The sequence below is a fragment of the Peromyscus maniculatus genome, chromosome X (genome assembly GCF_049852395.1).
Source record: "Peromyscus maniculatus bairdii isolate BWxNUB_F1_BW_parent chromosome X, HU_Pman_BW_mat_3.1, whole genome shotgun sequence".
In the NCBI taxonomy this organism is placed as follows: Eukaryota; Metazoa; Chordata; class Mammalia; order Rodentia; family Cricetidae; genus Peromyscus; species Peromyscus maniculatus.
Window position 1 is genome coordinate 40,074,671 of NC_134875.1, and position 27,873 is coordinate 40,102,543.

Genomic DNA, 27,873 nt, shown 5'->3' on the forward strand with positions numbered 1-27,873 from the left:
AAAAAAAAACAATACAATGCATATCATTATGAGTCATTTCCAAGTCTATTGCTTATGAATGTTTAGTTTTTATAGATGCTTTGATATGACAAGCAAATATTATCATAAACATCATTTTTTGTTTGTTTCTTGCTGTATATGTGTAAGGAGTTCTCTTGAGTATTTACTTAGAAGGTGAACTGCTGAGTTAAAGAATATGTTTATTTCAACTTTCCTGAGTGGGGGAGATGCCAGCCCGCTGCCCAAGGAGCAACAAGATGCCAGTAACACCATGGCTGCTGTGGGATGTTCTGTATGTCCTGTGGGAGCCCTTCTTGGGTTCTTTGTGGCGTTACCCAGCAGGTCCGCATAGAGGATGATTAGGACCATGGGCCTGAGTGCAGGTGTCTGAGATGGTCTGCATTTGGCTGTGCTGGGGGATGGTCTGTATGTCAAGTTGTTCTGATTGATCAATAAATAAAACCTGATCGGCTGTGGCTAGGCAGGAAGGATAGGCGGGACTAACAGAGAGGAGAAATAAAAGGACAGGAAGGCAGAAGGACTGACTGCCAGATGCCGCCATGACCAGCAGCATGTGAAGATGCCGGTAAGCCACCAGCCACGTGGCAAGGTGTAGATTTATGGAAATGGACTAATTTAAGCTATAAGCACAGTTAGCAAGAAGCCTGCCACGGCCATACAGTTTGTAAGCAATATAAGTCTCTGTGTTTACTTGGTTGGGTCTGAGCGGCTGTGGGACTGGCGGGTGACAAAGATTTGTCCCTGTGGGCAAGGCGGAAAACTCTAGCTAGCCGGGCTAACTCAGTCGGTAGAGCATGAGACTCTTAATCTCAGGGTCGTGGGTTCGAGCCCCACCTTGGGCGCCAGATATAGATGTAACCAACCGTCTTATTAAATAAGAAACACAGAAACAATGCAAAAGAGAAAGCCGAGAGGTCAGAGCTCAGAGCTGAAATCTCATCCTTCCGCCTGCGGTGTCCCAGCTTCCCGAATCAGGGCTCTATTTCCTGTCTGTTAGTCTATTTAAAGAGACAGAACAAGCCACAGCTATCTCACCTCACCAGTTCCTCAGCTGGTCCTGTTTCCTCAGACTGGAAGCTTCTGTGTCCTCATCCCAATAGCTCTCAGCTGAACTGTGTTGCTCCAAAGCCTGAAAGCTTAACCCGCCAAATGCTTCTAGTTTCTGGTCCTCACGCCTTATATATCTTTTTGCTTTCTACCACCACTCCCTGGGATTAAAGGCTGGCTTTCTGGGATTAAAGGCGTGTGCCACCACCGCCACACTCTTGCTATGGCTCTAATAGCTCTGACCCCTGGGCAACTTTATTTATTAACATACAATCAAAATCACATTTCAGTATAATTAGATTACCACCACATTTCCCCTTGATTAAAAGGAATTGATTGAGTTAAGTTATAAGAACTAGTTAGCAATAAGCTTGAGCCATAGGCCATATAGTTTTCAATTAATATAAGCCTCTGTATGTTTACTTATGACTGAGTGGGACCAGGCAGGACATAGGAAAACTTCTAACTACAAATGTGCATCTGTTTTGTAAGTAGGGCTTTAGGGAAGTCTCTTCTAAAGGTATAAAAGAAAAGAATGAGCATTCCTGGGAATAAGCTGTGTCTGCAGAGATTGATTATTTGATGAAGACTGTAGTGATGTGGGGAGGGTGGGATGTTGTGGGTCCAGAGACACTTACCCTTTTTGTGTGTTTGTTTATTAAATTATTGTTTTATTTTCTCTTTATTTTTATTAATTAAATTTTTTCATTTATTTTACAAAACTGTCACTTATCCTTTTATTCCATTGAGATGGGAGCTGTTTCTTTCTATGACAAAGGGTCTCAATGCATTATAAAGTATTATTTGGTATTTTGTCAGAATTATTTTTTTGCCATTTTAGTGGAAATGTGGACATATATAAATAAAGATTTATTTTGTATTCTTCTAATTACTGACAGGGGGTGTCATGGTAGTTTCTGTCTTGAATCTGAAAGTCTGAGCTTTTTGTCACTTAAGCGGTTTGCTTCATGTCTGTTTTCAGGAATATCTATAAACATAAGTATGTCATACATATGTGTTTCCATATATTTACATATGTGGTTTTGTAGGTAGTATAAATATCTTCTTCTGTGTTCTGGCTTGTATTTGCATTCCCTCAGTGTTGCCTTTGGATGACTGAAAGGCCTTTCTATGAATGCAGTCAAAGCATCAGTCTTCTCTTGTGTGACCCACAATTTGCCTCCTGTTTAGGAAGGCTTTCTTTATGCTAATGTATGGAAGATATAGGACAAACCTACTTTATGCTTTTACTTCTCAGATGTAATGTGTAATTCAAGCAAATTTAGGTGTGTTTCCCATATAGCTGACCCTTGGTCCCAGCACATTTTGAAAAGTCATCCAGTACCTTCATTGATCCACAATGACACAATGTCGTAGATGACATGTGCATGGATACCCAGTTCCAATTTTGGGAATTTCCCCTTAATCAATTCACTGGTTTTCCCAAAGCTTTCTGATGTCTTGCTGTTGGGTGGGGAATTTTCTCCAGCTTGTTCTTTCTTATCAAATGTGTCATGGCTACTTTTTGGCACTTGGTACTTCTTCAGAAACTAAAACCAGCTGATCAAGTTCCACAGAAAGAGAAATGTTATGACTTTATTTGGATTGTACTAAAGCCATTCATGACTTTAGAAAAAATAATGAAACTTTAAAACAGAAAAGAGGGAGCAATACTGTACAACTCATTCAGCTTTGGACCTTCCGAGGGAACTTGGTGCCAAAACAGTGCTTTTCTTTGTCCTAACATTTGTTGCTCTTATTCTTGTGACTGGGATCTAGCTCGGCATTTATATCTGTTCCCATAAAGGTCTTTGTGGCTCTTTGGTTGGGCAATAATAGTTGAGTAATGTGAGGTGCCATTAAATAGGTTATTTATTGACTCATGGGTCAGGAAAAATTGAAGATAAAATACCTATTCTTGTTTTTATTGTGGCAGTAATGGTCCTCTTGGACTAATAAAAAAAGCAAAATGTAAGATAAAGGTACCAGGGGCTGGAGAGACAGCTTAGCAGTTAAGAACACTTGATGCTCTTGTGGAGGACCCTGGTTCAAATCCCAGCCCCTACACGGCAGCTCACAGTCACCTCTAACTCTAGTTTTAGGGATCACACACCCTCTTCTGATTTCTACAGGCAAAGGGCCTGTACATACATGCAGAAAAAACACTCATCCACATAAATAAATCATTTAAAAAATTTCAAAGATAAAAATATGAGAGGCCTGTTACTGATTCATACAAAGAAATATTGAAATCAAGTATAAAAAGAAAGATGTAAGTTATTACCCATATTATTCCATCTCAACTAGTTGTTGAATGTAGTTCAAAGATTTCTTCCTTGAATTTGTCTATAAGCAGTCTCCCAGAAAATGCCCAATTTTTAATTGTGATACTATTAAAGTTATTTCATTACAGAAATTCTCCATATAAGCAAATCAAGTTTTCATCAGTCTATTTGCTGAGGAAAACTCTATCCTAGTTTGAATGACTTCACATTAACTGTACTGAGCCTTTGTGTTCTCTCCTTTGATTGAGTTAGGCCATTCACCAATAGGAAGGTTTCTGTTATACACTCCTTGGCATTTGCAGTAAAAAGACTGTGAAAGAGAAAAGCCTATTTTATGGTGGCTTTGTGTGGGGGCTTACATCATTTCACTAATGAAGTAGCTCATGAGCCTAAAGAAACATGAATACATGAAATCTGAAATACTTGTCTTCAAAAAAGGTTGTTGATCTCTTGCTTAATATTTATAAAGCATGTTTCAACATCAGACACTTACTCTTTCTTTTCTGAAATGACAAAAGATAGGAAAGGATTTGTTTGGATATCCAACCTCTTGATAAAACAAGTGTGAGAATCAATGAGTTAACATACAAATTTAATTTTTCCATAATGACTTCAGGATTGAAAGAAAACATTTTCCAAATGTTACTGGGAAGAGGGCTCAGCCAACTTCACATTGCCAGTTTCCATTCCTGTCCCAAAAGGCACCTTGCCTCATAATTCCAGTGTTCTAGAAACTGTTAACTTTTTTAAGGTAGTGGATTTGGACCTTTAGAATTGAAAGACCTGACATATTCTAATCTAATAATGAAGGGCAGAAGAGTCAAAGATGTTAGGTCAATGGTAGAAGAGTTATTTAACATGGACAAGCCCCTGGATTCAATTCCTTGCACAGCTATATATATATACTCTTCTTAAAAAATGAAGATGGGCTGGGCGGTGGTGGTGTACAACTTTAATCCCAGCACTTGGGAGGCAGAAGTAGGTGAATCTCTGTGAGTTCAAGACCAGCCTGATCTACAGAGCTAGTTCCAGGATATCCAGGGCTACACAGAAAAACCTTGTCTCAAAAAACCAAAAAAAAAGTGAAGATGAGAGGAGGGTAGTTAATGAGAGTTACCAGAATTAAATTTACTTTAATTATTATTTATGTTATTTTTATAAATTATTTTGCAAGATAAACTTTATAAAATATATGAAAGATATGAGTTCAGACTAAATACAGTCTTTCAAATTAAGTAACTTTTTTTTTTTTTTTTTTTTTGGTTTTTTGAGACAGGGTTTCTCTGTGTAGCTTTGCGCCTTTCCTGGAGCTCACTTGGTAGCCCAGGCTGGCCTCGAACTCACAGAGATCCGCCTGGCTCTGCCTCCCGAGTGCTGGGATTAAAGGCGTGCGCCACCAACGCCCGGCCAAATTAAGTAACTTTTAACTGTTTGAAAACTCAATATAGACTTCTTGTGGCAAGTTAGATAATTTTCTGGCTGAAAACCAGTAATATCCTGGTTTCATACAAAATATATTACAAAAATACCCTTACCCCTTCTTGCTGAGCTATTTGCTACTGATGGATTCAGGGAGTGAGGTAATTGTTGCCTTCTGTTGTATACACACTGGTGACTCTACCCAGTTCCAATGGAAAGTTCTAATCCAATGGTCATATAGACAGCCCTGGTTAAACTAAATGGGTCCCAAACAAAGCTGTAAATCAGGAGTCAGGGAAAGAGCCTGGTATATGTGGTGGTTACAGGGATAGGAGGAAGATAAAAGAGTTTAGGGGAAAGAATAATCAGAATACATTATATACATGTACTGAATTGTCATTTTAAAAATATTTTGTCCCATCAAATAAATTTTAAAGTATATATTTATAGAATGTGTTGTGTGTGTGTATGTGTGTGTGTGTGTGTGTGTGTGTGTGTGTGTGTGTGTGTGTGTATAGTATATATCTGTGTACCACATGCATATAGGAGCCTGTGGTGGTCTGAAGAGAGAACCAGTTCCCCTAAAACTGGAGTTAGTTGTGAACCTGTCATATGGGTGCTGGGAATTGACCTGAGTCCTCTGCAAGAGCACCGGCATTCTTAACCACCAAACCATCTTTCCAGCCCCTCTTACAATCTTTTATATGCCATTTCTTCTTTCATGATTATGTTTCTGAGCGGGAGTAAATAATTACTGATAGCAAACAAAGATTTTCTAAAGGCACTTATGTTTGTTCTTTCACCATCAGTAGTTTTGTCAAGGAAAATTGTAACAATGATTTGTTTTCGACCTTGAATTAATACTGAATTGATCGTTCATATTCTTCCTCTTTCCTTTTTAAATGCAGCATTTCTATTGTGTTGGTTCCTGAGACAGGATCTTATTATGTAGTCCAGGCTGGCCTCCAACTGGAAATCTTTGCCTTAACCTTCAGAGTGCTAGATTGCAGGTGCATACCACCACTCCCAGATTTTACTGTCTACATATGTGGAATTATCATTTGAGAGAATAGGAAGCAAGACTTGCCATTTATAAATATGATTTCTTAATGGGAAAATTCCATGGAGTCTATTAGATAATCAAAGGAATTTATTCAGGGTTAACTCACAAGCATAAAGGAGTTGGTTTCAGAATCCAGGAGCGGTGGGGCGCAGTCCAATGCAATTCTCAGGAGAGCTCTGACTTGATCTGCAGCACCAGCATCCAAGACCATGAGGTAGCCAAGAGAGAGCGAGAACATACTCCTCTCAGATCTTTTTTTTTTTTGGTTTTTCGAGACAGGGTTTCTCTGAGTAGCTTTGCAGCTTTCCTGGGACTCACTTGGTAGCCCAGGCTGGCCTCGAACTCACAGAGATCCACCTGGCTCTGCCTCCCGAGTGCTGGGATTAAAGGCATGCGCCACCACCGTCCAGGTTCCTCTCAGGTCTTAAGAGGTCCCAGCCATCGCTGGGGGTGGGGCAGGTTCCTAGCTGCTTCAGTAGGGGCAGCGCTTCAGTGTAAAGCACAGTCAACCACCCCTACAATTTTTCTTTGAAATTATTATTAGGTGATTCATCATTTGTGCATCTTTACTACTTGAAATACAACCAGTTAACTAGTAAGGGAAGTCAGCTCTACCTGCATGCTCTGTGATTCCCATTGCACTGGCAATATCCTTTGGCAGACAGCTCTCAGGAGCTGGAAATACTACCCATCACAGTCCCCATTTGGTAGATAGGACTCTTTTGTCATGGGCATCTTGTGAAATGGAAGGAAGCCTCCTTAAGGATGTAACACTTGTGCTCTCTGCCATCTTTTGGTTTCATGGATATATTATCTGTATGAGCAGCAGGAGATTCCTAAGCCATGAATATACTGTATCCTTGCAAAGGAAGAAGGGCAAAGGGCAAGCAATATGGAGGCACAGAGGGTAAAGTCCATGTGCTATAATAATGTTTCTGGAAGATGGCAAAGGTCTACCCAGGAATACCATTTTTCAAATTTAGTGGAAACTTGTGATTTTGGGTATAAGAAATTAAATAAGCAAGGAAAGAGACCAAGTAGGGGAAGGCAGCTGAAAGCCCAGGTGCAAGTTAGGGCTCATGTGGAATGGGATGAATGGAAGGGTCAGGCCCCCAAAAACTTCCATTCCATTTTCTTATGGGAAAATGCCTAAATACCAGATTTGTCTTCACATTCCTAGTCTTTTATATAGCTTAGAATGCAGGAAAAATTGATCTGCAAAATTACTTTGCACTCCTTTCCCACCATACTTGCATTCTGGCCTCCTGAATGTACCCTGATTGCAGGTACTGCCACACCTAGATTCAGACTGTAATTTTAAAATATGCTGGGGAAATATATAATATTGGATTGAATTTTCATTAAGAATAACGGTTTTGTCCAGGCATGGTAGTGCATGCCTTCAATCCCAGAACTTGGAAGGCAGAAGCAAGCAGATCTCTATGAGTTCCAGGCCAGCTTGGTCTACAGAGTGAGTTGCAGGTCATCCATGGTTGCAGAGTGAGATACTGTCTCAAAATAAAGATAATAACAATAAAGATAATAATTATTATGGCACTGGAAAGGTGGCAAGATGGCTCAGCAGTTAAAAACACTTACTGATCTTTCAGAGGATCTGAGTTCAGTTCCCAGAACCCATGTAGGTTGTCTCACAACTGTCTATAACTCTAGCTCCAGGGGGATCAAATGCCTTGGGTACTTGCATTCATGTGCACATACCCACATATAACAATAGTTAAAAATTTAAAAACATTTCAAAAAAGAATAATGGTTACATATAACTTCTGTGGAAGATTTTCTAAACAAACACAAGGCAGTTGTAAATCTAATAACAGAATATTACTGTGTCTGCAGTAGTGTTGCTATGGTATTCTAATAAAATCACAAAATAAGCAGAATGTTTTAAATCCACCCTGCCAATTTGTAACTAAAATAGATACTGGAGTAATTTCTTGGCTTGAAGGACCAGGGTTTAGGGATGGGTGCCACCAGAACTCACCTTCCCCCACTTTGTTTTTAAAAGAACTCGTATTTTTATGTGTGAAGAAATAGTGCATTGTCAATTCATATATCAGGCAGGGGCACCAGCAAAGTTTCTACTTTTGCAATGGTGTGATTGTCACCTAATAGCCATTGATTTGCTACAGCTGAAGTGGGTATTCAGTTTCACAGTCATTTTCAGATTGAAGTAGGCTTTCTGTTCTGTAAGAGCAAACCAGAACCTTTGTAAGGGCCATCATTTGGTCTTTCTTTAAAATGACAAAGAAGCTCCTGGGTAATTGCCCTAGATAACCTGGTTGTACAGCTCCAAGCAGTTTAGAGGTTTTATATTTGTGCTGGTCATGTATGATGGGATTGTTGGTGGGGGGAGGGGCAAGAAACATCCAGTTTTTCCACATCTGTTTACTGAACTCACTATGATCTGAGTGCTGCTTCTAACTCTGCAGATAGAAAAGCTTTTGTGGGACTCTGTCCCAACAGAGAGAAGGTAGTACACTCTGGGGTGTTTGAAAGGTTTTATTACAATGACTGTGGACAGAGCTAAGGGAAATAAACAAAGGGCAGTGAAGCATCCCCCAAGGAACTGTTAGCCCTTAAAGGCCGGAAAAGGTTCTCAGAATTACAGCTGAAATTCTACAAGAGCTTCAGGTTGACAAGAGTTGTGGCTGCCACTGCTACCTGGATACAATTTAAGAGGAGAGCTAGATGGCCCTGTGTTGTGTGATATTTTGTTTGTGTTCTGACAAAGCTTGCCTGGAGATCAGAGAGTGGAGCTAGCCACTAGTTAACTATAGAAGCTAAGTGGTGGTGGCTCATACCTTTAATCCCAGCATTCAGGAGGTAGAGACAGGAAGTGATAAGGCTGGGTGAAGACAGGATCTTGGCCCCTTTTTGGTTGGAGGATCTGGAGAGGTAAGAAGTCACTGATGGATGCTTCTCTGCTTCTCTGATCTTTCAGGTTATTACCCCGATATCTGACTCCTGGTTTTTATTGGTAAGATTAATTAGATTTATGCTTCAGCCTTGAGGTCATAAAAGTGCCCTGCACCAGCTGCAACTTTTGGGAGAGCAAGCCCTGCACCTTACCTGGGTAACACAATAGAGCCAACACTATTGGTAGAGGTGTAGGTGAGCCAACCCCAAGGTTGTGAGTGTGGGAGCTGTCCCCACTACTCATCTGTCTTGTGTCAGCATGGTTGGGGGAGAGATGCCCTCCCCCACCCCCACCCCCACCCCCACTCATCAACGCCTGAGGCAGGTGGGAGAGCTGGCACTAAAGTCCTAAGAGTGGGGCAGCTATCCCTGCCCCTCATCAGCTGCAGTACTAGGGAGAGTGGCCCCCTACACCACACCTGGGCAACACAATAGAGCTGGCCCTGAAGGTGTACGTATGAGAGAACTAACCCTGAGGACATGAAAACCAGGGAACTGGCCCCACCTCTAGCTCAGTGCTACAAGGGATGATCTAGCCAGGGCAATGCTGGAGAGCTCACTCTGGTGGTGAAGACAGGGGGGAGCTGGCAGGAAGACCCATCCTACAGCTGCCCAGGCCCAGAACCAGGGTTTGTGTTGGTCCACCCCAATATTCACCCCATCTGTGATCTGCTGGAGCATGGGGCAGGGTTGTTCCTGCTGACCCAGGACTGTTGGATCTCTATGACACAGCATAGCAAAGAGGTGTCCAGGAAAAGTCCCAATGAGGACCCAGGGTCAATGTATAACTGAGACCAAGGGCCTCGAACAAAGCCAATTACTCTTTGTGTGAATGCCTGCATGTAAAGATATATGGATAAAGGGGTTTACTGCATGGCTCACTGTGTCACACTGCAGCTTCCATGATGAGATTTTCCCTTTCTCCCTTTTTCCCCCCTTTTTGTCTTAAATTTTATTTTGTTTTATTTTGGGGAAGGAAGGGAGATAGGTGGGATCAGGATGCATGCTGTGAAAGACACAAAGAATAGATTTTTAAAATGTAAAAAAAAAAGAAGAGAGCCAGAGCCTGTCATGGTGACACACACCTTTAATCTCAGCACTCAGAAGGCAGAGGCAAGCAGAAACCTGTGAATTTGAAGTCAGCTTGGTTTACAGAATTAGTTCTAGGACAGCCAGTGTGATATAGCCAGATCCTGTCTCAAAAAAAAAAAACTGAGAGAGAGAGAGAGAGAGAGAGAGAGAGAGAGAGAGAGAGAGAGAGAGAGAACTAACCCTCCTCCTGGGGACTCCCAATGACCATAGGCTATAGGAAGCTCAAGATTGAGGGTGTTCATTTGACATAATCTGCTAAAAGTAAACGACCTGTCCTTAACAGACTGAAGTAAGAAAGGGGTGGAGAGTGTATCTAGATAAGCAAAAAGGAAACAATCTTCCCTCATTTAAGCCTAGATGTTTTGTTCTCTATTTCTACAAGGTATGCCTATCTGGGATTCAAGAAAACAGCATGAGTAAATAATAATTTCTCTTTCATAAAGCGCTGACTAGAAAAGATAACAAGAGAGTGACAGAGACCAGACCTGCAGGCCATGGTTATAGATGAGAGTGTGCTTGATGATCTATTCAACAGTGGGATTATGCCCAAATGAATATTATATTTTCCTGTCATAAAACACAATTTGAGAAAAGTAAATTCAATCAGTGAGGCAGATGTTTCTGACCATTGCTACATAAGGTCTAAATATATACATGTATTATACACACATGTACACAATATATTATACATGTATATATACATGTATGTATATTATGTCAAGCATCTATAATTCATCCATTTAAAGTACAAAATCAAATGGTTTCTATTGCAGTCACAGAGTTACACAACCATTGTCATTGTCTAATTCTAAAACATTTTCATCCCAGTGGTAAAGTACTTGCCTAGACTATCTTAATATTTCCACTGCTCATTACAAAAAGATCTGATTTCCATCTTAATTCTTTTGCACGTGGATATGTATTTACCTGATTTTGTAGACATAATTGAAAAATTATCCCATAAAGAACGTACAGTTTGGGAGAGAACACTATAGTAAGTACTCAAGCGTCATGGTAGCAAAGGACCAAGTTCAGTGTCTAAGTGAATATCCCATGGAAGATAAAGCCATCAGAGAGACCAACAGAATAAATTTAATGCTATTGAAGGGGTAGTGTTACCTGGAATACATTTGTCCTCAATAGTTAGTCTACCACAAATGCCCCAGTTGTGTAGCTTTATCTGTGATACAGCCAGATGGCCTGTCTGGGGAGTTTTTTTTTTTTTTTTTTTTTTTTTTTTTTTTTTAAGGGGTGGCGTTGTTGTGGGGGGAGAGAGAGCTGAGTCCCTGATAGTTTTTACATGAATAGTTTCTTACCTGAAAATTATGAGGAAGAAGTAGTAAGAAAAGGGAAACTAAACTTCTCTGAAAGAGACTCAAGATATCTCAAAGCAAGAGATAGGCTTAAAAATGATAAGACAGGAATCAGGTTTTCTTATCCTTTCTTATCAAAGAAATAACCAAGCCTGAAAATAAAATCCATTTGGAGTGATTAGGAGCCAGTACAAACATACAGTGTTTATATTCATTTTCCCCCTGAATGTTTTCCTCTCTTCCTAAATTCATGGGATACTTTCCTCAAGGATTTGATGGAATCCCTGAATCCCATGCCTAGCCTTGCTCAGCCATTTACAGCTTCGGCACACTGTTCCCCCAGGAGGGACACATAGCAAGACAAGTTTTCCTGTAATCAGTAGGCTAGAGCAAAAACCATGTCCCAATGGATACCTTTATGGGATTTGAGGCTAATAGGATCAGAATTATTCAACTGGAATAATAACAGCCTGTCTTCTTTAAAATTTCATCATATTAGCATCATTTGTCTGAAACATGGAGATGTGGCTCATTTAACTGGCTCAAAAATCAAAAATCAGATGCTGTTCTGTATTGTGTATATTTAAATTCTTTTTGCATACAGCACATTGTGATCCAAATGAACATTATTATCTAGAGCATTCTGATATTTGGCCAGGCGATATTTTCTTAATGTTATTGTCAAAAATTCTAGTATACTTTGAAATTTAGTGAGTAATTTATGTGTACACTAAGGCATTATTGTTCTCTAATTTATAATCAAAAGGTTAATATTGTCATTAAATTTAATGTTTTTAGCAAGTGGCAGTTTGGATTCCACATCTGGTACACCCTAGATGCTGTATATAAATGCAATTTCCTATATTTTAAAAATCACAGTTGCTGGTGACTGAGTGATAGTTTCATGGATCTCTGCCTGTGTAGCTTGAGTCAGAGTAGACAACAAAATCAATCTCTCTCACTCTTGCCCACTCTCATGAAAATTCTGGGCAAGATGAGATTTCTTTGCTTACATGTGAACTTGGAATTGAATCTTCTGTCCAGGCATTCACATTCATCAGACTTGGCAATTGAATTCTTCTCCATTCACAATTTTAATAGGAAAGGTGATTAGAAACGGTTGTCACTGTGAGTAAATGCTGCAGATTTTGTCATTAGCATTTGTGAAATGAAAATTTGTGAGCTCACATATTTAAACTGATCCTCTTTTTTTATTGAGTGGAAAGTATAAATTTAGTAATTCTGAGGACGTTAAAAAATCGTCTATGAGGAGTTGTCAACGTTTTGAAACAGGAAAACTTTGATATGTTTCTCATAAGGCTTTTTAAGCTGCTAAAGTAGCCAAATTCTTTTAGTTTCATGGACTAAGCTGTATACTCCAAGGAAATTCGTATCCTGATCAAGTGCTTGTATTGTCTTCAAAAATATAATGAATTGTCACTTTTTTTCGGTAGTTCAAATATTTCTTTCAAACATAGCAGGTATCTACTTTAGTATTTTTAGCATAGCATTTTGCCTGTGGTAATTTATCAGTTCATTTCCATCCCCCTCCAAGTAATGCACATGAAAATGATGAATGATTATACCTTTATTTTTATTTCTTTTGGAGCTGCCAGCCTTGGCTATTTACAGGAGATCATTATATTTTTATAGATCTGAAGCACTCTGCTGAATCAGCAAAGCAAAGGGTTCCAGCAATTTCCCTGATTATAGCTGCATCTTGTGGATATCACAAACAACTAGTACCAAAACCACTTGGGAGAGGGGGAGGGGAAGACCCTGCATATTTTCCAGGAGATCAAGTGCAGTGGAAACTCTTATAAAATATTGGTGCTATAATCTGTAATAAAGTGAATCAAAGAAACATCCCCACTCCCTAAAATTCCTCCAAATACACTAGCACCCCAAATTCGTTTAAATTTCAAATCAGAGGATATGGATAGAAGGGATATGAATAGAATTCTCCTTTAAGAATGCCATCTTTTGAGTTTTAGGCCAGCCTGGTCTACCAAGTGAGTTCCAGGAAAGGCGCAAAGCTACACAAAGAAACCCTGTCTCGAAAAAATCAAAATAAATAAATAAATAAATAAATAAATAAAATAAAATAAAAAAAAAGAATGCCATCTTTCCCCTAAGCTCTAATTCACTCAAAGGTGCCCCATTCATCTCTAGAGGATTTCCCAGTGGCATGGGTTTTCTAGTCCATACTGGTTTGTACTGGTTTGTCTGTTCCGTTCTAGATGCAATGATCATGTCACAATCTCAGTGAAGTCTATGATTTTGCACATTAAGTAGCTCATCTTGCCCTGGGAAGCCTCAGCACTATCTGTAAATACCACAGAGTGAGTTCATATTTACTTTTTATCATATTAACCCCAACATGGACCATTTCTTTTCTGGGGCCATGTATTTTCATCAGGCAGGCTAATAGTAAGCTCTTATTGAATGGTATACCTAGAGTAGTAAGGAAATCTGGACTAAAATGTGTTGTATTAGTTACTCTTCTCATTCCTGTGACAAAATGCCTGACCTAAGTGTGGAAATGTTTGTTATGCCTCAGGGTTTAAGAAGGGATGCAGAGGGCTGGAGAGATGACTCAGTTGCTAAGTGTAGCAGCTGTTCTTCCAGATTACCCAGGTTCAATTTCCAGCACCCTCACAATCATAAATAACCCTATGGGATCCAATACCATCTTCTGGCCTTTTGTGGGCATAAGAAATGCACATGAGAATAAAAATGATGTTTAAAATGAAGTCAGGGATATAGTCCAACATTGCAGGGAAGGCAGAAAAGTTAGAATGTAAGGTAGACACACAGTTGGGTTAAAACACACACACACACACACACACACACACACACACACACACACACACAGAGAGAGAGAGAGAGAGAGAGAGAGAGAGAGAGAGAGAGAGAGAGAGAGAGAGAGAGAGAGAATAGAACAGTCAGTAAGCAGAGAGAAAACTGGAAATATAGATGGACCAGAAAATCTCAAGACAGGGATGGGTATATAGTTCAGTGGTATAATGCTTACCTAGCATGTACAAGGCCATGGGTTTAATTCCTGTATTACGAAAGTTTAAAATATCAACCTTACAGAGCTGAGGATGTACCTTAGTTAGTAGAATTCTTGTCTAGCATTCATGAAGCCTTTGGTTCAATTCTTGGCATGGCAATACATTCCTATAATCCTAGAATTCCACTTTGGAAGTACAATGAATAGGGTTATAAGTTCTAGATCACCCTCAGCTACATAATGAGTTTGAGGCCAGTGTAGTGATGAGGGAAAAATCAATATCTGTTACATTCTGCACAACTGCAGGAATTGAGCAAACTGGGATGGTAGGAAATGAAGAAAGGACAGACACACAGAAACATGTACATAAAAGCTGGGATTGGGTGATCTGAGTTCCTGGGTAGAGAAGCTGTTAGTTTTATGCGGCACAATGTTATTCATTAAGTGGCACTGTTTACTGAGGGAGAAAAGTCACAAGGCACAACAAAATCCACTGTAAGAGTTTAAGAGAAGGAACAGAGGGGAATGTGCTTAGGCCTATGGAGATTGTGCAGGGAGGGAGAGGAAGAAGAATGAGGGAGGGGTCCATGTGACCACACAGAGCATGGATTATGTAGGAGATAAGGTCCCAAGATGACAAAGCCTCTTGCCTGGCTTCTGGACAGTGCATGCATGGCCATGTAGCAACAGAAGCCACATCACCTCGGAAGGTCAATATGTTTATTATATAGTTGAACAGAGATGTATGGTTATTACAGATAAATATGGAGGCAGGTTTGTCTAATCTCTGTAGGAGCAGTCTATGTAGGGGAGCTATACATATCTGGTTGGGGGAGAAAGCTACAGTCGACATTTTCTTCTCACACTATCAACATCCACACATTGACCAGAGAAGACTTTGAGCTTTACCAGGGGAAGGCTTTGCCACACCCATGGGAATGTGGGATTGGGGTCCTTGATATGGCCATGCCTATGTCAACAACATACATTCACTCAGGACTTCTCTTGATCCCTACAGGCATCTTTAAGTATGACAGAGCCTTTCTAGCCTCAGGTGGCATTAATTCAGGAATTAAGGTTCTAGATAGAGGCTCATGGTAACAAAACTTCCAATGAGACAGCAGCTTTCTGGGTCTTTGTCTTGGGAACTTGAACAAATTTCATAGAAAACAAAAGGCTTTCTCATAGACTTTCATTATAGGATTATAGGTGGGAGCTTAAGAGAAAGAAAGAGGTCAGAGCTCCTGTATAACTGGACTGAGTCCCAAGGAATAGTTTATCTTTTGTTGAAATCACTGGGATACACTTGGCCTTTTCTTAAACAAAAAAGCAAATATACAAACAAGCAACAATAAGACAAAAACAAACAAAGAACCCTCAAGGTCCATCCTTAGTGACCCACTAACTCCTAAAGGTTCCACAACTTTCCAAATCAGTCACTGAGGACCAAATGTTCAAACATAAGAGCCTATGGAGAACATTTCACATTCAAACCATAATATGTATACCTCGTGTTCATAGCCATTTGCAATTGCCCCTACCTTACTCATTCAAAGTTGGTTTTGCATTCTTTCCTTTTGCCAGTACTTTTCCAAGGTGGCACGATGCCCTTCTGTCTCTGAAATTCTTGCTGTCTCTGGCCTTTTTATAAAAAAAATATTTTATGTATATGTGTGTGAACCTAAGTGTATGCATGTGCACCTTGTACATGCAGGAGCCCACAAAGTTCAGAATAGGCATCTTATGCCCTGGAACTCGAGTTATAGTTGGTTATGAGCTGCCATGTGTGTGCTGGGAACTGAACTCAGGTCCTCTATAGGAGCACTAAGAATGATTGATCCATCTCCAGCCTTGTATCTCTGACCATTCTGTACTTCTCTTACTTTCCCAGTGTGCTGTGGTTTAAATTGCATCCATGCTGAGAAACTCACAGTAACCCCTCCAGATCACACAAAGACTTTTCTATTACTGACTTCACTATTATCATTGTCACCAGGACACTTATGCCCCTTTGCCATATTTCATCTCATGTCATTTTCTGGTTGCTTCATTTGAGAATGTGGCAAGTCCTTGGTGACACTGTTGATCTGGCAGTGGTAGGACATTGAAGTCAGTGTTTATCGCAGTCTCTAAGTAGTTGAACATTTTCTAGGGGAACAAAGGTTTAGAGACTGTGAAAGGGGTAGATGTTTGTTAAGTTCAAGAGATCCGAGATGGGAAATGGTTTTAGATCGTGATGAGCAGTTCAGCACAATGTTTTTTCCCACTGGACTCAGTCTCTTCTTCCATGATAATTTCCTAGTGATGTCTGACTCATTTGTTTTAATCCCTGCTATCTCGAGACTACCTGCTGTTAAGATGACAAAGCAATCCACACAACCCCATGCTGTACTGATAATTTCCTACATCCATTACAAAACGCTCATTCTTTTTGCAGCTCTCTGGTAATGCGTGTATTCTTCTTAAGCACTGAATCTAAATGTTTTTCCCCTAAAGGAACTTTGATTCCTGAGTAGTGCTTTCAATGGATAGTTTCTGAAAATGAATAGAGATCTATTTTATAAAAAAAATAATGTATTATTTATATTTGAACATATAGTAAATCAAAATGATCATTCCAGCATGTACTGAGTATGTAAAAATATTAAGGTCTTTTCAGCCCTTTGAACATTTTTACCATTTCTTTTTTTTCATTGAAAATAGATTTTTTCATACAATTCATACAATATATTCTGATTATGTTTTCCCCTCCCCCAGCTTCTCCCAGTTGCTCCCCACATCCCTACTCCTTTCTCTCTCATAAGAATGCAAACAGCCATCAAAAGTAATAATATTATTAAAATAAAATAGGACAAAAACAAACAAACTGGAATAGGATAGAACACAGAAAAAAAGAGAGCCAAAGAAAAATCACATGAAACACATACAGACATTGAAATATACTTTTAAAAAAATTTCCTTATTTTTTTAATTAAGAGATTTTCTATTCATTTTACATATCAATCACAGATTCCCCTGTCCTCCCTCCTTCCACCCCCCAGCTTTCCTCCCCAACCCACTCCCCATTCCCACCTCCTCCAAGGCAAGGTCTCCCATGAGGAGTCAGCCGAGCCTGGTACATTCAGTTGAGGCAGGTCCAAGCCCCTCCTTTCTACACCAAGGCTGTGCAAAGTGTCTCATCATAGGCCCTAGGCTCCAAAAATCTGGCTCATGCACTAGGGACAGAAATACACACATTTGCACACAGAGAAAATACATAAAAACAGAATCAGAAAACATGATATATAAGCAAAAGACCTGTAAGGTTAAACAACAACAACAAACAAACCTCCCCAAAATACTATAGAATTTGTTCTGTGTTGGCCTGGCCTTAAGTGTGGTTTGTGTACCCAGTGAGACTCCTTGGAGAAAATGAATTTTTTCCTTTGAGAGTGGTTATCAATTGGTGACAAGGTTAGGTTAGAGTTGTGGGGCATGTGTCCACTTCTCTGCTGCAGTACTAGGTCCCCATCTTATGTTATGGGTGTTTTTCCTGCACGTGTGTAAAGTGAGCCACATATGTACTTGGTGCCTCTGGAGGCTAGAAGTGCACATCTAATCCCATGAAAATTGAGTTAAATAGTTGTGCATTACCACGTGGGTGCTGGGAACTCAACCCTAGTCCACTGGAAGAGCGGCTTTTAACTGCTGAGCCATCATCTCTAGCCATCAGGATTAACATTTCATAAAGAACAATAGAAAGGTGACATGTAGCAAGGGACTCTATTTGCTTTTTCTGCTTCTACACTTCTGAGCCATCAACCCAAATAGGAGTCTTACTGGTCTGAACTCCTAAGTATTTATTTATTCCATCCATTTCTTTAAATGCTATTTTTCATCTCCTTAGTTTACAGTGTCATTAAACAGTAAAACAGCTTTCCCATGAATCTCCCTTCCTACTCGCAGCCATGTTTCTGTAAATTTCAGCATACAAGAAGCCACTAGAATGCTATTTCTAAAGCTAAATTCTGATTGTATAATCCCCACTTAAAACATAGTGCTAGTCTTCTCATGTCCACACAGTAAAATAGCAAACTTCTGAGAGCTGGCTCTTCTCGTACTCGAATTCCCTTGCCTGTCATTCTTCAGCCTACTCTTTGTACACTAAAACCAAACGGTTTTTAACCTACCGTGTCCTGTTCACTGTCGCCTCTCTTTCTAAATACTCTCTTGTTCTTTCTATGTTTAATTCTTATTTGTCAAGTATGGTTCATCTCAGATGCAAGGTCTCTTTGGCTTTTTCCCCTTGCCTTCTCTTAAGTGTGTCTCCTGGAGGATTTATTGGCAATCACCCTTAATGGACTGCTGAAATCTTGTGACCAGTGTTTGCACCTGAAGAAGTACAACTAACAACATCCATTTTTTTTTAATTTTTGGTTTTTTGAGACATGGTTTCTCTGTGTAGCCCCAGCTGTCCTGGAACTTGCTCTATAGACCAGGTTGGCCTCAAACTCACAGAGATCCTCCCGTCTCTGGCTCCTGAGTGTTGGGATTAAAGGTGTCTACTACCACTGCCTAGCTGTCTAACAACATTCTTAAAGGCACAGTCCCCAGAACCAAACTGACTGGAATTAAATATTGGAGCAATCAACATTATGGGATTTTAGGTAATTTGCTTGATATCCCCTTTCCTCAGTCACTTTATGTGTGAAATGGTAATGCTGTGATGAAGAAATTAGTAAATGGGCCATGCTTAGTATTCTTTCTAGTCCCATGCAGGTTTATACAAACATTAAGAGTAATAATTTATATACCCAGAATCTACCAGAATGCCCAGGACAAAGTAAACACCAACTGTAGGCTGATTTGCTGAGAGTCACATGCTGTTGGTTGAGGTATAGTTTACACAGTGGAAACAACCTTTTCAAAAGTGTGCACTTCAGTTGTATTTACTGCAGTCCCAGTGTTATCCACCCATCACTTCTATTCAGTTCTAGAATCTTGCCAATACTTTAAAGGAAAGCTGCATTACTACCCATTAGGCAGTCGATCCTCAGCTATTGCTTACAGGGAATATGACAAAAATATAATGTAGCAGGCCCACTGTAAAAATAAGAGTTGTCCTTTCAAAATGGAACCTATATCAAAGACAGGACATTAAATTGCACCCCCCTGGGTCAGTCAGGCATCAGAACAAAATTCTCCAAGGTCACCACTGTAATGGCAAGTGTGGCATTACTCATCCTTTTAACTAACACAAGATTTCTTTGAAATGGCACAAAAGTAACAGTTTTAGTTCAATTGAGGACTTTAGAAAGAAAGCATTCCACACTGTATAAGATGCACTTAATGCAGTCTGGCCTTTTGAAGTCTACCATCTGATGTATGTGGTGACAAGAGAGAAGAGCTCAGAGCAGGTGCTGTTGACAGCAGCATTCCTGTGTGCCATCCTTGGCTCTGTGACTCCAGAATGACATTAGGTCCCTGTTGAAAGAGCCATTCAGATTATCTGCTGCCCAGCAGCTCAGTCCATGCATATTCATACTTGAGAACAACACTGCCTTAATAAAGAGCGTTTTGACATTTCTTAGGGCCTAGCTATTGCTATTGATTTCTTCTCTCTTTCCATTGCCAGCTGCTGCCACTTTCCTGACCCTTTCAAGTCCAATTACACTCGTACACTAGACCATTTCCTGCCTAGTCTCTTTCTCTCTGTGTCTGTCTCTCCCTCTGTCTCTCTGTCTGTCTCTGTCTCTGTTTCTCTGTCTCTGTCTCTGTCTCTGTCTCTGTCTCTCTCTCTCTCTCTCTCTCTGTGTGTGTGTGTGTGTGTGTGTGTGTGTGTGTGTGTGTGTGTGTGTCTATAAAGAACCTCTGTGGTAATGAAACTGTATTTCAATATCAGGCTCATGTTGATAGTCTAGTGTGTGCTATTAGCTTTTGCCTGCTGGATTTCCTGGATTCCAGTAGGTCCATTATTTTTACTTTCTAGATTCTAGAACCTTGATTTCCTTGTGTTGATTTTGGCAACTGTTGAGAATTTATACTTGAGCATGATGTTCTGATCCTCAGACTAATGTCTAGACTTGTCTTCACTGTCCTTCCATTTCCAACATTGGTATTGAATTTGTCCTGATGAATATATTTCATATTCGCACTGACAAGAGATATTGTAATATTATCTTTAACAATGGACTTGCTTTAAAGTTGATTATGAGTTTCCTCTCATATATGAGTGCACATATGAGAGGAAAAAATCAAAAAAATTTATTGTGCATGAAGGGTGGTAGTACCATTAAAAATCTATTATCAGATTCATTTTTATTTTCTAATTACTGAGGGTGATAAAACTCAATCAGCACTTATATTTAATGCCTCATTTTGGGAAGCTTCTTTTCAACTCATAAAGGGGATGCATTTCAAACCAAGGACTCTGTGCAATCCAACCTTTCTCAATTAGGTGAGGAGCCTATAAAACTCCTGTTGCAGCTTTCTCAGTAGGGCTTCCCATGTCCCAGTTGCTCTCTGTTGTGCAAAAGCCATGGCAAGAGAGAAGTCAAGGCTGATTGTATGACTCAAAGGTTGATTCGTCAGTGCACTGACTGCTGCATGATTTATGATGCAGGAAAAACACACTATCTTCCCTAGCCAGGCTAGAACGACTAATGTAGTGCCAGAAGCAGCCATAGGGCTGCAAAGATGGATGAGAGATACCAGTCTGGCACTTGCAATGATTGATTTTATAGGGTGGAGTAGGCTGGATACTAAATGGAAAGGCTTTCATGGGACAGGTGGGTGTTGAACCCTTCCTCATGTGTCAGGCCAACATTCCAGAAAGGAGGTGGCATAGTTCCAGAAAGGAGGTGGCATTGTTTAGTAACAGTATAGATTTTAGCCCTTTCTGTGCTACCTTCTAGGAAGAATGATTGTCCTCTCAGTTGGCCCCACATAAGTATCAAATCTTTCTGTGCCTTGAATTTTTCACCGTAAAAAATGAGGTTATATTTTTGTTATGAGATGGTGGTGGCACACGCCTTTAATCTAAGCACTCAGGTGGCAGAGCCAGGCAGATCTCTGTGAGTTCAAGGCCAGCCTGGTCTCAGAGTGAGTTCCAGGACAGGCACCAAAACTACACAGAGAAACACTGTCTTGAAAAACCAAAAAAAAGAGATTAATATTAACATCTATCACAGAGGTAGAATGTCTGATAAGAAGGTGTTTGGCCATTTCAAATGATGTGACTATGCTTCTTATTCTTGTTATAGAATTGGTTTCATATAATTGCTAAGAACATAAACTCATCAGACTAGCTAGACATCTCTTAGGCACCTCCCACTTGTTAGTTTTGACATGAGGTAAGTTAACCTTTCTTTATAATATAAACATTTAAAATTAATAATTCACAATTTCATATATACATATAATACACTTTGATCATGTCCCAACCATTATTCTCTCTCATCTCCCCTCCCCCTCAGTGAACCTTTTCTTCTCAACAGGTACTTCACTCTCTTTTGTGTCTTTTTTTTTGGTGCCATATTCATTTAATTAGGATTGCTTACAGGAGACTGGAAGTGCTAAACCACAGACAACTGTGACCACTCCCCCACAACAACTATTAACTGTCTATGGCTCCCCATGGTGGGATGGGACGTCATTAGCCATTCCCTCATCCATAATGGAATGTTGATGGGCTCAGTACTGGGCAACACTTAGGCAGGTAGCTACTTCTCTGGTGAGTTCATGAGAACAATGGCCATGTCATGTCCAGAGGACAGCATTTCACTGCACTGGCTCTTATATTTCTTTTCACCCTCGCCCCTTTGGCAGTGTTCCTTAAGCCTTTGCTGAGGGTGTAGACGAGTGATACAAATGTCCTACTTATGGCTGAGCACTTGACAATCACTTCCTCTCAGTGGTTTGACTGTCATAGGTCTATATGTTAACTATCACTTGCTGTAAACAGAAGCTGCTCTGAGCAGTGCTGAGAGCAGCTCTAACTGGCCTGGTTGTTGGTTCTCTTCTCTGAAGCTGGGAGAGCCTCAGAAGTCAGTAATTCCCTTCTCCTGTTTAAGTCTTCCTTTGGATGGTCAGAGTAGTGATATTGTCACAGTGCTTAAGCTTCATTTGTCTCAATTTTATTATCTGTTTTGTAAGATATATAGTAATAGTTTCATAAGCTAGTTGGTAAGACTAAATGAAATATTACACATATATAATTACATACTATATAACTATTAATATGTACTATATTATATGTAATTATACTTTGTATTGCACACTTCAGTAATGTATAAATTAATATTGATATAATATTTATGATTATCTATAATAATTGATATGTAATATATTTTAGCATATAACCATAATGCCTAACACAGAGCAAGCACTGAATATTGCTATCTGATTTTACTCTCATCACTAGTATGATCGTCATTATGGTTAATACAGAGTTGTGTATCATGTTATTTCCAGCATAGGAAGCCACATGGCTCTCAAAGCTGCAGTCAGGACTACCCTCTTCTGTTAATGTCACGTGCCAATAATGGCACATGAAAGGTCAGTGCCAGAGTCTACTGACAGACTTAAGATCTCTTTTTTCTGTTCTGAATTTTGAAACTCCTCACTGAACATATTCTTGGAGAGTTGCAAAAAGACTTTTTCTTAATTCTTTTGGCATTTTTTTTACAGTTTTTATATATTCTACTTATGAACTACTATTGAGTGTATAGCTGGTAAAGATTGGCCTCACATCCTGTAGGCTGTCTCTTCAATCTGTTGTTTTTAGGAAACTAAAGGAGAAAAGAAGCCGGGGGGGGGGGGGAAGGAAACTTCTCAGGGTAGGGTTTCTATAGGGCCTGGTCCTAATAGTCAGTTGTTGCTGGGACTTTATGAACAGTGAATGTGGGTATGTAAATATAGAATGCAATAGTACCACCTCAAATGTATGATATTTGTAACAGCTTTGAAAAGATATAATTCATAATCCATAAAATTCAACTGAATTAGAAAAGTCAGTGCTTTTTCTTGGATTCATACTGTGGCACAGCCATTACCATGACCAGATTCAGAATATTTTATCATTGTCTGAGCAACTGAAGCTAGTTGTGCACCATTCCCTACAAGCACTACTAGCACTAGCCAACCAGTGATGTATTTTCTCTCCATTTAGAGTTTCTACTGTGGACATTTTATGTAAATAGAATCATGTGACATGATTTATCATTTATCATTTTTATTAAAATGATATTATGTAACATGTTTTCAAGATGAATTTATGTGACATAATTTACCAGTAAATACTTTCTTTTCTTTATTGATTAATATCATTCCAATATTTAGTGCCTTCTAATGTTAAAATTATGGTCAATATTTGTCTCCAAGTTATACAACATCTTCAGACACCAGGCATTGTGGTGTATACATATTTAGGATTACAAGTTAAATGCTATCTTGTACTGTATAGGAGTTCATTTCTCCAATTGGAGGGGGGCCTATGGAGTTCTACACATTGTTGGATACGTGGGGAGGAACAGACATGTCTACCACACTCATTTGACTGTTCTTTTCTAGGTACATTATCACCAGGTGCTTGGGTCTTAACACTCCTACAAATATTCCATCCATACCCAGTCACTCCTTTTCTATTCATAGAAGAGTCATTGTCTATTGGAACCAGACACACAAAGGAAACCCATATGCTCCCTATCCTTACATCCACAGGCAGGGTCTTTCATCTGCAAGAACCTGAAGGAGGATATTGCATTTGTTACCTTTTCATAGCTATAGGTGGAATGCCTAAGAAGACAACTTAGAAAAGGACTGTTTTATTCTAGTTCATGATTTCAGATAGCTTTGTCCATGGTTCTTTGGCTCCATCCTGGTGGTAGGGCAGATAGAGGAGGATGCTATTTATCTTGTGGTGAGTAGAAAAGGGAAACAGAAAGTGGCCAGGCAAAAGATATCCTTCCAATTCATGTTCCCACTGACTTGCTTCATTCAACCATGGCCCTCCTTCCATAAATGTCCAGAATATCCCACAAAAGTGTTACCAGCTGAGACTCACATTTTCAACATGTGAGCCCATGGGAGTCATCTCATATTTAAGCCCTAACAAGAGCCATTGCAAGTCTTATTTCACTTCCTTTATTGTTTCAGTTTTTTTTTTATATAGTAGGTCACTTACTGTCTCTGTAGAGTTCTTGCTGACCATGCAGAAATGAGCAGAACAGTAGTACCTTTCCAAGTTAGGCTAACATTTGAATTAGAATGATCCTCAAGGCAAGTGATTTTTAGCACTGTGGGGAAATACTATTAGTATAGAATTTAGAGTCATATGAATTTAGATTTGAATTCTCAACGTTTTCAACATAAGTCCTTAACTTCTTTCAATCACACAATTTACTTATCTGTAAAGGGACAAAATACTACCCGTTTTACAGTATAGTGATAAAGATTGAGTTCAGTTCAGTGCTTGACATACATAGCAAGCTTCTAATAAAAGTAAAACACTATTATTCCTACATAGATGCATTTAATTTAACAGTACACCTTTGTGTGGTAATTATCAGTGAGTTAGTAGTCAGACAGTCATGGGTTTAAATTCTGGGTTAGTAGCCATGTAACAGATGAATTTTATGTTGCTTATCTGGAAACAGTCATGCTTTCTAGAGTTGCTGAAAGGTTTAAACATGATGTTTATTAAAGTATGTCAGCACATGATACTGTTTTAATATGCAATAGCTGTTGCTATCAATGAGAATACAAATATCTATCTATCTATCTATCTATCTATCTATCTATCTATCTATCTATCTATCTATCTATATCTATCTATCTATCTATCTATCTATATCTATCTATCTATCTATCTATCTATCTATCTATCTATCTATCTATCTATCTATCTATATATATATATATATATATACATGATCCACATAGGGTCTTTGCTTCCAATTATGCTTAGTTTAAACTCTATCCTCCTTTCCATGGCTCACAATGTCCTATATAATCTGAATTTCCATATTTAACTAACTCATATCCTGCCATCTTTTCCACCAAAGCCACATTGGATTTCTTGACATGACTCCATACTCTTTTCTGCTTTGGGGGTCTTTATAGTTGCTATTCCACCTCTATGTTACCAGATCTTTGTGGTTGGCTTCTTGTCAATTTGTTTTCAATTCAAAAGTCATTTCCTCAGATAGGCCTTTACCAATCCTCCCAACATAGTTCCCCCATCTCCTAGTCACTGTTACATTATATAGATGTGTTTTCTTCATGACATTTAGTGCAATTTAAAATTATTTCTCTGGTCATCCTGTGTATTGTCAACTTACTCCATTAGAATGTAAGTCCTACAAGGGAAGCCACTTGAACTGTTTATCTTATTGCTGTGTTATCACACCTAGAATGGGCCTTTGGGAATAGTAGCATAAATGTTTGTTGATTAGGTGGTTGTACAAACATGGCAAAGATCTTCACTACAGTTTTAGGCAACATTATTATGGCTAGGAGTAGTATCATTTCATGGTATGAGACTGTTGCCGATCACCACAGCAACATATTATTAGAATGGATCATGTTTCCAGCTGGAAAGAGTCTGAATGTGCCAACCTTTTTCATAGCATTTATCTTGAGAAGGTACATTGGATGTCCAGATATTTTCATTTTTTAGCTATTGTGACTAATTCAGCAATAAGCATGTATATGCAAGCATTTCTGTGGTATATTTGCTTAAAGACCTTTGAGTATTTATCCCGGAGTGGTATAGCTGTGCCATTTGGTAGTTCTAGTTTTAGTGTTTTTTCTTTGCTTGTTTGTTTTGTTTTGAGAAACCGCCATTCCTTAGTTACCATTTTATTGCCATGACAAAGCACCATAACCAGGGCAACTTAGAAAAGAAAGCATTTACTATGGACTTAGCTAGCTTCCGAGGATGAGTCCCTGACCATCATGGTGGGGAGCAAGGTAGGAGGCAGGCCATCATGGCACTGGAGCAGTATCTTAGAGATTATATCTTATCTATAAGTATGAGGCAGAGAGAGAATGGTGTGAGCTTTTAAAATTTCAAAGCCCCCATCTCCAACAAGGCCACACCTCCTAATCTTTCCAAACAGGTCTACCAACTGGGGACCAAATATTCAAATTTATGAGCCTGCTGGTTGTGGTGGCACACACCACTGGTAGAATTTGCTAAAATAGATGGAGGCAGGAGGATCATGAGTTCAAATATATGAGCCTATGAGGGCATTTTTATTCCCAGTCCATACTAATTTCTATAATATTTTTATCTATTTACATACCTACTAATAGTAAATAAGGGTTCTCCTTTCTCCACATGTTCACTAGCATTTATTTTTCCTTTTTTTTTTTTAAAGATGATAGCTATTCTGATAGTGGTGAGATGAAATCTTTTTTTTTTCTTTTTTTTTTTTTTTTGGTTTTTCGAGACAGGGATTCTTTGTGTAGCTTTGCGCCTTTCCTAGAACTCACTTTGTAGACCAGGCTGGCCTCGAACTCACAGAGATCCGCCTGCCTCTGCCTCCCAAGTGCTGGGATTAAAGGCGTGCGCCACCACCGCCCGGCGAGATGAAATCTTAATACAATTTTAATCTTAATTTTTGTGGTGGCTAAAGTGTTGAACACTCTTTTAAATATTTATTGGTCATCAGTAATGAATAGGTAAGGAAAATACACATGAAATTTTATTCAACCATAATGAAAAGGGAAGTCATGACATTTGCAGGAAAATGAACCAATACAATGTTTTCTCCCAATTACAGTGTGTGTGTGTGTGTGTGTGTGTGTGTGTGTGTGTGTGTGTGTGTGTGTGTAAGCCGTGAAGGTAGAACAGGAATCATGAGAGAAAAGGAAGAGATTAACAGTTATTTAGATTTATTTATTTTATTGTATGTGAATGAATGTTTTACTTAGTGTCTGCTAAAATCAGAAGAGGATATCAGGCTCCCTGGAATTTGAGTTACAAACAGTTGTGTGCTACCATGTGGTTTTTGGGAATTAAACACAGTTTTTCTGCAAGAATAGCAAGTGCTTTTAAGCACCAAGTCATCTCTGCAACCCTAAGAGGAAGAGATCTTAAGGGAAGAGATCTATTTGGTGAGAGGAAGAGGACCAGCAAAGGCATACATGGGGAAGGGGCCAAGAGTAGATGCATAGACAAATTAATAAGAGCAAAACGTAATGCCACACATTATGAAAATGTCATAATGAAATTCATTATACTGTTTACTATTTAAAATTTTCTATAAAAAAATCCTGCATTGAACATGAAAAATCAACTTTATATTAGCTAACAACATGTTTGCTTGTATGCATTGAGTAATTTAGATAATTCCACACGTTATCTCTCTTATTTGGCATGTAGATATGGGTTTGGAATGCTTTCCAAGTTCAGTTGCACACTCCATGGAGCACTGGGAGAGTGAGACACCTGTACTAGTACTGGGGAGATAGGTGGGTTGTCAACCTATGTGTGCAGATGGTGACTCTACTGACAAAAAAGTCTGTAGAGTATTCTGCAACTGACAATTGTATTGTACATGGACTCATTAAGAAGATAATTGAGGATCTCTGGAAAAATAAGCAATGACAGTCTGCTGTCCCTGCAGAATCCACAAAGGCAGAATGTCCTTGTCAGAGACACTTTTCTGTAGCTGAAGTTTTCCTGGTCCTGCCTGGCCC